This window comes from Heterocephalus glaber, unplaced genomic scaffold (genome assembly GCF_053883595.1).
Source record: "Heterocephalus glaber isolate CG9 unplaced genomic scaffold, H.glaber_assembly_v1.0 deba00001497, whole genome shotgun sequence".
Taxonomy (NCBI): domain Eukaryota; kingdom Metazoa; phylum Chordata; class Mammalia; order Rodentia; family Bathyergidae; genus Heterocephalus; species Heterocephalus glaber.
The window spans coordinates 73,743,680-73,756,464 of record NW_028258320.1 but is presented as its reverse complement, the minus strand read 5'-3'; the positions used below and the strand labels follow the sequence as shown (position 1 = coordinate 73,756,464).

Here is a 12,785-nt window from a genome sequence, read left to right as displayed (position 1 = left end):
TAGAGGATAGGGTAGGCAGCACAAGTGTCAGAACCTGACCTCAGGAAAGCTGAGATAGGCCTCCAAGTCATGTGATTTCTCAGTTTGGCCACCTACCCTTTAGTGGAACTATTTGAAGCTAAGTACTTAAATTTGTTTCTGGAGGACACAATTTATAAATAATACTTAAATTTCCTAAGATTGAAAAAAAAAAATAGTATAGTTTTGTTTTGGTACCGGGGATCGAACTTGGGTCCTTGCGCTTGCACAGCAGATGGCAAAACCACTGAGCTAAATCTCCAGCCCAAAATGGTATAGTTTTTATTAGGCAAAGTATTTGAAGTGCAAAATACTTACTTCTAACTATAGAGATTTTGTTTTATAGTTAGAAAAGGCAGCAACTTTTTTAAAAAATGCCCACAGGCTGGGCTAGGTAGCACATGCTTGTAATCCCAGCACTGGGGAGGCTGAGGTAAGAAGATTGCCACGGGTTCGAAGCCAACCTGGGCTACATAGTGAGTTCACAGCCCACCTGAACTACACAGCAAGACTTTGTCTCAAAAAATAAGATAAAATTAAAATTTAAAAATGCCTCATAGTTCCATACCCTTAGGTGGAATTGCAGGGAGGGAGAGTTTCAGTCAAGCAAAATGAATAAGCTCTAGAGAATTGCTGAACAACATCCTATAACCAACAGTAATGTATATGTATTGTGCGATTAAAAATTCAAGAAGGTAGATCCCATGTTAAGTATTACTAAAAAAAATTATAAAAATAAAATTACACCTTAATAAATATTTACAAAGTAAAAATAAGAAATTGCATGTCTCATGAATGTTTCATATGTTGGAACTATATAAATTTTATTTTTACTTATTTTTTACTCTGCTTTTGACTCTTTCTCAAAGCCAAAATTATTCTTGATTGTAGGTTGTGTTTTGTTTGTGTTGCTGGGGGTCAAACTTAGGGCCTTGGCATGCTAAGCAAGCACTGTACCTTTGAGCTACAACTCCAGCCCCTGAAGGTTGGGGCTTTTGGGGTTTTTTTTTTTAATAGGACATATATATTTACTCTTCACTTTTTATTTTGTATTAGCCTTTTTTATGTAGTCTATTATCTTCATCTAAGAAGTGGTTAATAAAGTGCATTGTTTTCAGAAGTATTATGCTATGGTACAATCAAAGCCATATTTTGTTTTTCTACCTCACATTTGACAGGCGTGAAGACAGTACAATCTCACCAGTTGGTTAATTTTTATTTTAAATGGGGATCATGCCTAACAGGTAATGATTGCTAAATGTCAACTTTTACTTCAATACACTTGTCAGTTATTATTGCTTATATTGTGCACATTTTTATCCAGAAAAAAAACTATATCAAACATTGACTACATCGTACTTATCTCCAACCTTGTCTCTTCATAATTATTTTCCTTTAAATCCTGAATTACCTCCTTGGACACATAACCATTGAGCAAACATTAAATTGGCAAATTTAAGTATTCATTCACCATATATAGTTTTTTTGAACTTTCCCTGTGATGAGCCCAGTGCAGTTCCCTGAGGACCCTGCCCTCAAGTTGCTCACTGCCCGTGTGTCAAGTGTCTCGGTGAGCACACAAGTGTCAGTGGATGTAAGGAGTGCTGTGTTGGAGGTAAGCAGAGAGGGGGTGTGGGCCTTGAGATTTTGAACTTCAGGTGGAGGCTTGTGGAAGGATTCCCCTCACAAATCCATTTTTGCAAGGGAGGCAAAATAAAAGAGTTCTTCAAGTAGGAAGTTACAGAATATAATCAGAAATTCCTGCAGAGAAAAATTGTATTTCACTAACCTGTTATCTTCTGAGGCATGTAAGCATGGTCAGCACTTTTAACAAGGAGTTATCCATATTGTGTCACCCCTTCTGAGAACGGTCAATTTGGGGAGCAGAAGCAGTAAGCCCCTGTCCAGTTCTAGGAGCATCTCTGACTTAGGCTGTGAAACTCTAGGATGGCAGACTGTTCTGTTCTGTGAAATTAGCCCTATATGAACTCATTTCTTATTGCCTTAGCTTCAGTTTACTTTTTGTCCAGGCCTTTTTTCTCTCCCTTGAGTTTGCTCCTTCATTTAAATCTCTTGTATTGTTTGGTTGTCCCCACAACTGTCCAGGTATTCTTTAATCCATAGCCTCCACACTGTATATAAAGTTGGCATATTATGAAAATCAGCTGTGATTAAAAAAAACCTCACTTCCCTATTTCTTATCTTCATTGCCACTGCAGTGTGACCTTATTTGCTTACCCTCCTTTGTGTTTTAGTCTTGTCGTCTGTAGGGATGAGCAGACTGCATAGGAAAAGTATGTAGAGCGTGTGAGTATATAAAGTGAATAATCATTCCAGGGTGCTTCAGCTGCTTAGCAGTGGTCACTTCTCTACACAAGTTTCCATAGTCGGCTTTATTTTTTTTTTTTTGTACGGGGTATTAAACCTGGGCTTCACACTGAGCTATATTTTCATCCCCTTTTTATGTTTTTTAATTTTGAGACAAGGTCTCACTAAGTTGCAGAGTTGCCTGGGCTGGGGTTCAATTTATAAACCTCTTGCCTCAGCCTCCTAGAGAGCTGGGATTACAGGCATGCCCCACCATACCCGGCTCACAGTTGGCTTTTAACCAGTTTATGCTGAAGATTGCAATTTTTGAGTTTTTTCATGTAATTCATATCAAGAAACAAGAATTTGAAGATAAAAAATTTTATTATGTTCTATTGTTATGGGCATTCTAAAAAACTTGAGAACTAGGCATTAAAGGGTTAATTTCTGTAATATTTCAGGCCTATCCCTCTGCCTTGTGATGACGTCCTTACCCCTTATATTTTTGGCACTTTGCTTTCCTTTTTGATGACTGTTTAATAGTTCTTTTTTCTTTTTTGCTGCTTTGATCATAGCTAAATACCCATTGCCCAGGCATACCCATTCAGCAGGCAGTTCCAGTGGGCTAGACTATGCTAGTCATTGGGTCCAGAGTTGTCTCAATTAAGTTGAGGAACACATGGAAGCAGCTAGCCAGTATGAAGAGATCTGGAATGCAGTTATTTCAACAAAACATTATGGAAACATAGCTGAAGAAGCTTTAAATTTGTTCTTGAGTAGGTCAAGAAAATAGGTTAGAAGTCAACAAGGTCTTGAATTTTTACTTCCCTAAGAAAAAGAGCATACCAAGCAAAGGAGCTTTTCATATAAAAGCAGGTAAAGGTCCATCAGTTATAAATAGTCACCACACAATCACAAGTCGATGTTTCCCTCTCTGCACCACTCCAGCTCTGAACTAGTAAAAAGGCAAAGAGAAAACAGTACTGTTTTTCTTCACAGAATAGCTGCTGTTGCCTTAATAGTGAATAAAAAGCTCTGCTTTATTTGTAGTGATTTTCTTTGTGTAAACAAAATGAAAACCAAACATAGGGGTAGCACAAAGCTTAGAAACAGTGTGTGATCATGCCAATTCTTTTTTTTTTTTTTTTGTACTGGGGATCGAACTCGGGACCTTGCAAGGCAGGCCGTGGAACCACTGAGCTAAATCCCTGACCTGATCATGCCAATTCTTGAGTCTCAGACTCAGTTTTCTCTCCACTTTCTATGTTTCTTTCCTTTAACCTCCTACAAAATGCCAGACACTTTACCATCATTCTCTTTTTTAACTCATAATATCTAAATGAGTTAAGATTTCTCTTATTTTACAGCTGAGAAAAATGAGTCTCAAAGGAATTTTTAAAACCCAATACCAGAATACTTAAGCCAGAAGAAGAGCTCTTCCCTTAACCAGCATATTGCCAGCTTCTGCTCCTCTCATCCTAAAATGAAGCATAGCACTACCACTAAATGACTAGCTGGGTGACTGGGACAAGAGGAAACTTTCTAAATTTCTTCTCCCTCACCTAAGAAGAATCGAGGTAGGCAAGTCTGCACTTCCTTTTAGCTTTATGATGTCTTCGTAGGCGTCTCCCATCTTTTTGGTTATGTCTGCCAGTTGTCACTCTGACCAAGTACAGGTTATATGATATAATAAAGAATGTTCTATTGCACAGGTTGCAGTGGAGTAACTACTTAGAGATGACTGTCTTCAGGAAAATGGGAGTAGAAATCACCTGAGAAGAGCACAAGGAAACTTGGAGGTGCCCCACTTTACCCCTCTAGTTTCCCATGTTTATAGGGGTTCAGTGTTGGTAATGTAGTTTGATCATAGCCAGGCTCTCTGAATGGTCTCTGTTAGTGCTGCTCCAGTCTTTAAACTGACATGAGTTGAAGTGATCTGATTTACACAGCTCAGACAGACCTCTCCTTTTCTTAGCCAATATTGTAGGTGGGGAAGCTCTTCTGAGATATTTTAAGCTAAACTGAATGTCCCACAGAGCTAAAGTTTGCCCGGCAAAGGTCATCCTTGTGACTGTTTTAGTCACTAATAGTTATACCATATTGCTAGAGGTTAATGTCACCATCAGCCAAAGATTAAACTTCTCCCGTGGATCCTTGACCAGATGATGTTTGCTGGAGAGAAAAAAAAGCCCCCTGCTTTGGTTTTGTGTTCTATTTTCAGTTCTAACACATGTTTGAGATGTATTTCTTTATCAGATTTTAATTTCATGAACTTCATAGAACTTTCATTGGGGACAACTCATTTATGCTAGTTTGAGTTCTATCGAATGTCTCTCTCATGCTTATACTTTATTTGGAATAGATAGCTTATCTTTTTTCTTCATTGGATAATCCTTAGGTTGCCCAGAATAATTGTCTAACTTTGTTATTTGAGAATGTATAGGCTTAGAAGTATATGAACTCTTGTGCAGCTAATACTAATTGGAGAGCAAAGAGAGAGGGGATTGGCAGGCCTGGTGGTACACCCCTGTAATCCCAGCACTTGGGAAGCTGAGGCAGGAGGATCATCACAAGTTCAAGGCCAGCCTGAACTACATAGCAAGATCCTGTCTCAAAAAACAAAACCAGAGAGGGCTAGGAATGTAGTTCACTGGTGCCATGCCTGCCTGGCAAGTGCAAGGTCCTGAGTTTGATCCCAGTACCAAAAAAAACAGAGAAAAGAGGAAGGTCCTTAGGATGATGAATTCAATCATGGGGATACCTATTATGCTGTTTAATAGAAAGTCCAAAACAGTAAAAAAGCTAAAATATGCTCTGTATTATTGTGTTCTGAAAATGTCATCTCTTTTCCATAACTTTCCTTACAGTAACTAATCACGAGTTATTTTATGTACCTAAAATGCAAGTTATTTTACATACTGAAAAAAGCAGTATAGCACGTGACATTTTACAAGATTTAAATGAAACATATTTGAAATAAAATTGGAATTGGAAAGCAGGGAGAAAGGGAGGTGTAGACTATTTCTTAATTTTTATGGTTCCTTGAATATTTTCGTTGTTATACCTCTCTCACTTAGTAAGAGAATGTTTTTATTTAACTGACCAGGGGAGAGAAGGAGAAATTTGATTGTTCAAACGTTATCCTACAACTGGTACAACCACTGTGGAAATCAGTATGGAGATACCTCAAAGAACTAGGACTGGAAGTCCCATTTGACCCAGCTATTCCCTTGCTGGATATCTTCCCCAAAGAATTAAAAGAATCATACCACAGTGATATATGTGCTCCCATGTTCATAGCAGCACAATTTGTAATAGCTAAAAGTTGGAAGCAGCCCAATTGCCCATCAACTGGAGACTGGATAAAGAAGATGTGGTTCTTTTATAAAATGGAGTACTACTTGGCCATAAAAAATGAGAAGTTAGAGACATTTATAGCTAAATGGATGCACATTGAGGCGATACTCTTAAGTGAAATAAATAGGACACACGTGTAAATACTGAATAGTTTCTCTAGTGTGAGAAACTGAAAGTGTAAATAAGGACTAAAAAGTGTAATAGATAATGTGAAATAGGAAGAAAAGGGGCAAAGGGGAAGGGGAAGTGGGAGGAGTAGGGGAAAGGAAAGAAGGGAATGGAGTTAATATGAGAAAATGAAAAGATGGAAACAAAGTCTTTGTAAATAGGGAGGGGTGGAGGGGTTGAAGGGAGGGCAGGGGAAGGGGGAAAAAATAAGAACGAAGAGAGATTTTGTAAAGGTGCAAATTTCCAATGATGAATGTCAGTATATTCTATACCTAAAATGTACCAATAAAATATTAAAAATAAAATAAAATAAAATTGAAAAGTTACCCTACAAGATTGGATCCGTAAATATATATATAAATCCCTGAAACAGGCAGGTGCATGTATGTGCCAGATAATGCCTGGACCAACCAAGAAAAAGTTGTTTTACTGCATGACTGTGGTGAAAGCATTGGTTCCCAACAACTCTTGCATTTGTAAGGTGGGTTTTTTTTAAGGGACTGCACATTGGGCAAGCAGCTACATAGTTAAAAAAGTATTGACTGGATTTAACATACTGGGGGCATGTGGATCCCTAAGAATGTCACACCTTGTCTATGCCAATACATAAGAGTATCTCTTTGTGATACTAAAGCTGATGTCATTGGCAGGTTTTCCTCTGTATTGGAAGGGTGATACTCAGAAGGGAGAACATTTTTTTCATATATTTCTCTTTCTCTCTTTCTGTGATTGCAGTGTTTTTATGAGTTTTTTTAAGCTATGAAATAGTACTGGCAAGTCCTAAGAAAACTGGATCTGGATTTCATTTTGTCTCTTCAACTCTGTGATCTTGTGCACATTCCTGACATGTTACAAACAGCTTGTGTCTCTGAATGTGCAGTATCAATTTTCAGTGGTGAAAGCCCCAAAAGGAAACAAACTGATTCTTCCATGCATAAACAGCTGGGCAGTTGTGGATGGAATTAATTGCTGATATATATTGGCTGTGTTTTTCTTTTCTTGTCATTTCCTTTGCAGCTGTGAAAGTGAAGTTTGACTTGAAAACAGACATTTCCAGCAGTGCAAATCCAAAAAGTATCAGGATGAGATTCTTCTAATAAATATCCAGCTGGTCCCTTTGAGTTTTGTATTTTGGGGCTGAGATGAGGAAGAACAAATGGCAGCAGGTGATTTATGATTATGTGGATGGTTGGAGGAAGAACCCAGGCACTTAGACTATGAGAGGAGTATTTTGAAATGGTTAATTTATCATAGGGTAAGAGTGACCTCATAATCTAACAAAGGCTAGATCAATCAGCACCCCCTTCCTGGATCCTAAGAGAATATGTTCTAGGCTATCTCTCAAAATAGTGAAATGTCTAGTGCTCTGGATTAATTTATTCTTTCAGTATGAAAGAGTAGCTGTTGGTGAGGGCAATGTGACAGTGTGCATCATTATAAATAGCATTTTCCTGGTCTTCTCAAAAGTATTTTCCATTGTTTGTTTTAAATTCTGTGTAAACAATTATAGTTTATTTTTACATATTTAGATATTTTATTTAAAAAACAGTACTTCATGACAAAAAGAATTCAGTGAAAAAATAACAATGTGCTTATACAGAAAACAGTTAAAAACATTTTGAATGACTAGCAGATACTTGATCATGGTTTCAATACTGACATTTTAAGCACAAAGATTTTAAGATAGTATCATATGTATGTGACAGATATCTTATGGAATATCTTATTTGGAAAAAGTCATGGAGATTTTTATAAATTAAAATTCTTATGAAATTATTTGAAAGTGAATAATTATAATATTTTATAGTATACATATTAGTGATTTTCATCAAAATAATTTCCTCTTGTATGTGTACATTTTAATGTCCTACCAAAGCAAGTCCACAAATTACATCCTTTTTTGTTTGTTTGTTTTTGGTACTGGGGATCGAACTCCAAACCTTGCGCTTGCGAGGCAGGTGCCAGAAACACTGAGCTAAATCCCTGGCCCCTCATCCTTTATTTTTGAAGGCACCTTTTGCTAATTGGCAATAAAATGCTTTTCTTGCTTCTGGGTTGCCAGGAGAAGTAGAATGTTGGTGAGAAAAGAGAGTAGGTGATTTGTGTTGATGTTCAGGTCAGGCCAGAGGAATGTTCTACAATGAGCAATGTTTCTGACTCCTTAAGATATGTAAAAATTGCTGTTGCTAAACTTAGAAGTCGGCGTGGTTGGACTTCCTTTATAGTAGTACACTTCCACCTAACATTCTGCCAGTGGAGCAGTGTGATCTAGCTTGCATTTTACCTCTTTGTGCATACACACACGCGCACACACACACACGCAAGAATATGTAGTTCACTCCAAGACAGGAAAGCTGATCTACAAACATGAACTTTTCCCCTGTTTCTTTGAGGATTAACCAATTAATTTTTATCCTGGGGCCCTGAAAAATGTTGTAGCAATATTAATGTGCAGTTTGCTCTCACTGAAATCTGCCTGGGTGTGTTGTTTCCCCCAGAGTGGGCTCCACCCTTACTCTAACCGCAGAGGGTGGATATCTTGCTCTTTAAAACAAAGTTCATTTTTCGGACAGCATTGCATCAGAATTGCCACACGAAAACCAGCTTAAGAAACATACAGCAGCTTTATTTTTTTTGTAAGTAAAGGATTATCTATTGTAATACTGATAACTCACAGTTTAGAGGAAAGCATAGATAAGATAGATGGTTAATTTTGTCCAGCTGCTAGTAATATGCAGTATTCTTTGGGAGGAACCTGTGGTTTTATCACTCAACTAATTATTTTTCTTTTAGTTCGTTTGTCTGCTTTGTTTTTAAAAAGCAGTTACTGAATAGTTACTGTTTTTAACTTTTGAGGATGACATTGACTGTTTAAATGAAAATACTAGTGGTCACCCAAATGTGCTTTTTAACATAAAAGTGTTTTGTACTGAATTTATTGGAGTTCTTTACAGCATAATCTGGCAATACTGCCTTTCGAGACATCGTGGCATGAACTTTGTGTGTAAGAGTGGGTTCATTGAATTAAAAAAAGGCAGTATCTAAAGAGCCTTTATTTCTGTCATAATGATGCTTTGTCCTGTTGCTGTTGGGTATTTGTCAGAAGAGTTGGGGCAGGCTGCAGCCCAAAGTTCTGTTCCGTGCCTCTGCAGTTCCGTGCCTCTGTGTTCTTTCTAGAGTTTGTGATGTGAATGGTAAGTTGAACTATAGGAGAATGATTGTTGTTCAATGAAGTCCATGTTCAGCAGGGGTTTTTTTCTTTGCAGCGCGGTCTATCTGACTCCCCCGCCCCCATATACTGGGGTTCTGTAAAGTGTTCAGTGATGCACTGACCAGAGTGAGCATGCTGAAAGAGGCTGTGCACTGTGATGTCTGTGTTGACTGTTGTCTGCCTGTGGTTGTGTTCATCGTGCACTTTTTGGGGGAAGACACACCCGTTTGGTGCAAGCAAGTTTAACAATCTGCCTCAGTTGAAATCAAAGTTGAATGTTAAAAATGGAAGCTTTCTGTAATGCTTGCAGGGGTGATATTGTGTCATTCTTTTTGGTCTTAGACTTCCTGATATTTCCTTTCTTCAGCTTTCCTCTTCATAGCATGATTGCAATTGTATTTAGCTATTCTCTAACTTCACAAGGAGGTAAAAATAAATAAAAACCTACTATCACAGAAGAAACCACAAGCCTGTTTACACATTTACTTGTTTGCACTTTAGTTTTTTCACCTATAAAATTAGGACTTTAGGTTAGCTAAGATCTTTTTCCAGCATAGACTATCCTAATTTTTTTTTAAAGACACATGCTTATTCCAGAAACCTTAAAGGGTATGTGTTCAAATTGAGAAAAATGTGTTTAGATGTTCTCAAATGACATGAAAACCAAAGCTTTAAATAATTTGTGTATGTCAGGAATTTTGGACCTTTACTTTTTAATATCTAAGGAGTAGATGTAGCTATAAATCACCTCAACAATAACATGAGTTTTCAAGTTGAAACTGGGCCAGCCTTGTCCACAGTGTGATGTGGACATTTCCTTGAACATGCCTGTACTTGGTTTATATTTGCTATATGTAATCTTGGTTAAGTGGCTTTCAGACTTTTTTCCAATATATTTTATTTACATCATGACTTAATACACATATATGGACACATGTGCCACTTTAATCTAAGAAGTAGATTTCCCTTACAACACAAAAAACAATCTGCTGTTTTTGTTTTCTTTTGTTTAAAAAAATGTTGATTTCAAACCACTGAGCTAGGTGATCTATGCTGTCCCTTTGAACTCTAGAGGAGAATATAGCTTAAGACTTTTATAGTTGTACTAAAGCAAAATTTATATACTAGTCTGCTGTTAAACACTGAAATTAGATGATCCTGTAAACGAATTTTTATTTGAAACTTTTATAGAAAGTCAGTAACTAATGTCTCTAATAATAATCTTAGTTTTTCTGGTCATAATTAAATAGTGTAAAGAAAATGGAGTGAATATTTTTACCAAGCCCTGATATAGCTGCTCCCAAGGCCATTCCTGTTTGCTCCAGTGTGCTATACATATTTTCTTTTATTTATGCATACCCTATTCATGAAAACTAATGCCATGACATAAAAAGGGCCAGAATCTAGTTCTTCTCTGAAGAATCAGATAGAATGTGTCATCCAGATTAGATGTACTAGAGTTTCATATTGCCACAGGTAACCCTTCTGTATCTTCCTCACCAGAGAGCCCTTTCCCAGTGCTCTACAGAAAATCCCTTCTCTTTTATACTTTTTAAGAAAGTATTAATTTCATAACCTAAAAAGCATATGGTAAAAAGATCAAACAGTGCAAAAAGATGTATGACAAACTCTTTCCTGCCCTAATAACTTCACCCCTTCTCTGTTTTTCCAGAAATTTTCTATAAGCGCATGCACATGCATGCTCATGTGTGTGTGTGTGTACTTGAATGCCTTTTAAAAAGTCCATAGAAAAGTAAGCAATACATATCATTGTGTATTTAGCACATTCTTTTACAAAGAAATTATAGTTCTGTATGGCTCTTTAGTATATGCTGTGTACTGTAAGTTGATCATTACTCTTTTGGTGAATATCTAGATTATTTTCAAGTTGATTCTCATACCCCTTCTATCTGATAGGGTTTTTTTGGGTACCAGGGATTGAAATCAGGAACCTTGCGCTTTCGAGGTAGGCAGCAGAACCACTGAGCTGAATCCCCACCCCTATCTGTTATACTTTTGCTATCATCTATCTTCTGCCTCCATTTTGGGACGGAACCCGGAGGCTGTAATGAAGGGATGACAGTGTTATATGGAAATGGAAAACCCTCACCCCCTCCTCTTCATTTGATTAGGACATCAGTGGGAGGCCCCACCTGTCCCCACCACTCATGGCCTGAAATGTCCTAGAAAGGAATAATTTCTCAGCACAAAACTGAATTTTGGGTTAAAAGTCAAGTAACTTGAGAGTGAGATTATGGGATAGTGGACAGGACATCTATTCCCTTTGATCCTCAGTTTTACCATCTATAACACGAGAGGTTGGGATACAGGAGTTTCAGTGTTCCTTACAATTTAATTTTTACATAATACTTTTGTTCAAATATTGATTGAACCTATATAACCCAAGTTGTATGAAATTTCTGTTAAATCAAGAACATCTTTTTTTTTTGGTACCGGGGAACGAACTCGGGTCCTTCTGCTTGTGAGGCAGGTGGTAGAACCACTGAGCTAAATCCCCAGCCCAAGAACATCTTTTGTATATATTGTGTGGCCTATAATTTGACTTGCCATCTGGCCTAAGCTATTTGGAAATTTAAGAATGTAGAAAAGAAGAAGTTGAATATTCTTCTGTATTTTTTATAAAGAGTATCCTTTCCTTAAAAGAAATCAATTTTGAGCCAGGGATTTAGCTCAGTGGTTTCACTGCCTGCCTCGAAAGCACAAGGTCTTGAGTTCGACCCCCAGTACCAAAAAAAAAAATTTCAAGTGTATACTCAATGTTTATAGCAGCACCCTTCACAATAGCTAAATCTTTTTTATTTTAATGTAATATAAGTAGATATTAATAAAATACAAAAAATCCACTTCTATGAAAAAATAAAACAGAATAACAGTACAGTACACTGTGTATCATAATCTTAAAAGATTGATATTCTCAGAGTATAAGTCATAGACAAAAAAAGACTGTTAGCTAAATCTTGGAAGCATCTATACGTCCATTAACAGATGAATAGGGCTGGGGATTTAGCTCAGTGGTTCTGCTGCCTGCCTGGCAAGCACAAGGTCCTGAGTTCAATCCCTGGTACAAAAAAAAAAGCCATTAACAGATGAATAAAGGAAATTTAGTATTTACACACAACTGAAAGATAAACTTGAATCATTTGTAGGAAAATGGATGTACCTGGAGACCAGAAAGTTAAGTGAAACAAATCAGACACGCAAGCTTAATGCATTGGTTTCTCTAATATTAGAAACCCAAATTATAAATAAAGAGCAAAACAAATGGTAGACAATGAGAAGTAGGGAGATGGATCTTTCTCAAACAGGAAGAGCATCAAGAGATGGAGGGAGGGGAAAGGAGGAGAGGAGGGAAGGAGATGAAAAAAGGAATGAAGATGTGTACGTGCACCAACTCCACACCAACTCCACACGAGGAATGTAAACATTTAGGTACTGCAAACACACACTATTAAAGTATAAAATTCATTCCAAAAGGAAAAGCAAATTATTTATTTATTTTTATCAAACTTGAGTAGTTAGTTGAAGGTTTTGAAGAAGGTAATGTTTGTGTCTAAAATCGATCCTGTTGGGCATGGTAGTGCACGCCTGTAATCCCAGCACTTGGGAAACTGGGGCAGGAGAATCTCTGCAAGTTCGAGGCCAGCCTGGACTACATAGTGAATTCAAGGACAGCCTGAACTACATAGCGAGACCCTGTCTCAAA

At 37.3% G+C, this 12,785-nt stretch overlaps 1 protein-coding gene across 32 annotated transcripts in view; it reads left to right on the top strand.

Annotated features, from left to right (window-relative positions):
- The window catches only part of Add3 (adducin 3), a 127,544-nt gene that overhangs the window by 63,765 nt on the left and 50,994 nt on the right, over nucleotides 1–12,785 (top strand). Inside the window, exon 1 of one of the 32 annotated variants that reach the window (XM_087185314.1) lies at nucleotides 8,359–8,486. The exons of 30 other annotated variants lie outside the window; for them this stretch is intronic. The gene's annotated coding sequence lies outside the window, so the exon portion shown is untranslated. Of the gene's footprint in view, nucleotides 1–8,358; nucleotides 8,487–9,021; nucleotides 9,045–12,785 lie in introns of those variants that run through there. One more of the 32 variants, XM_087185339.1, reaches the window with a different exon arrangement.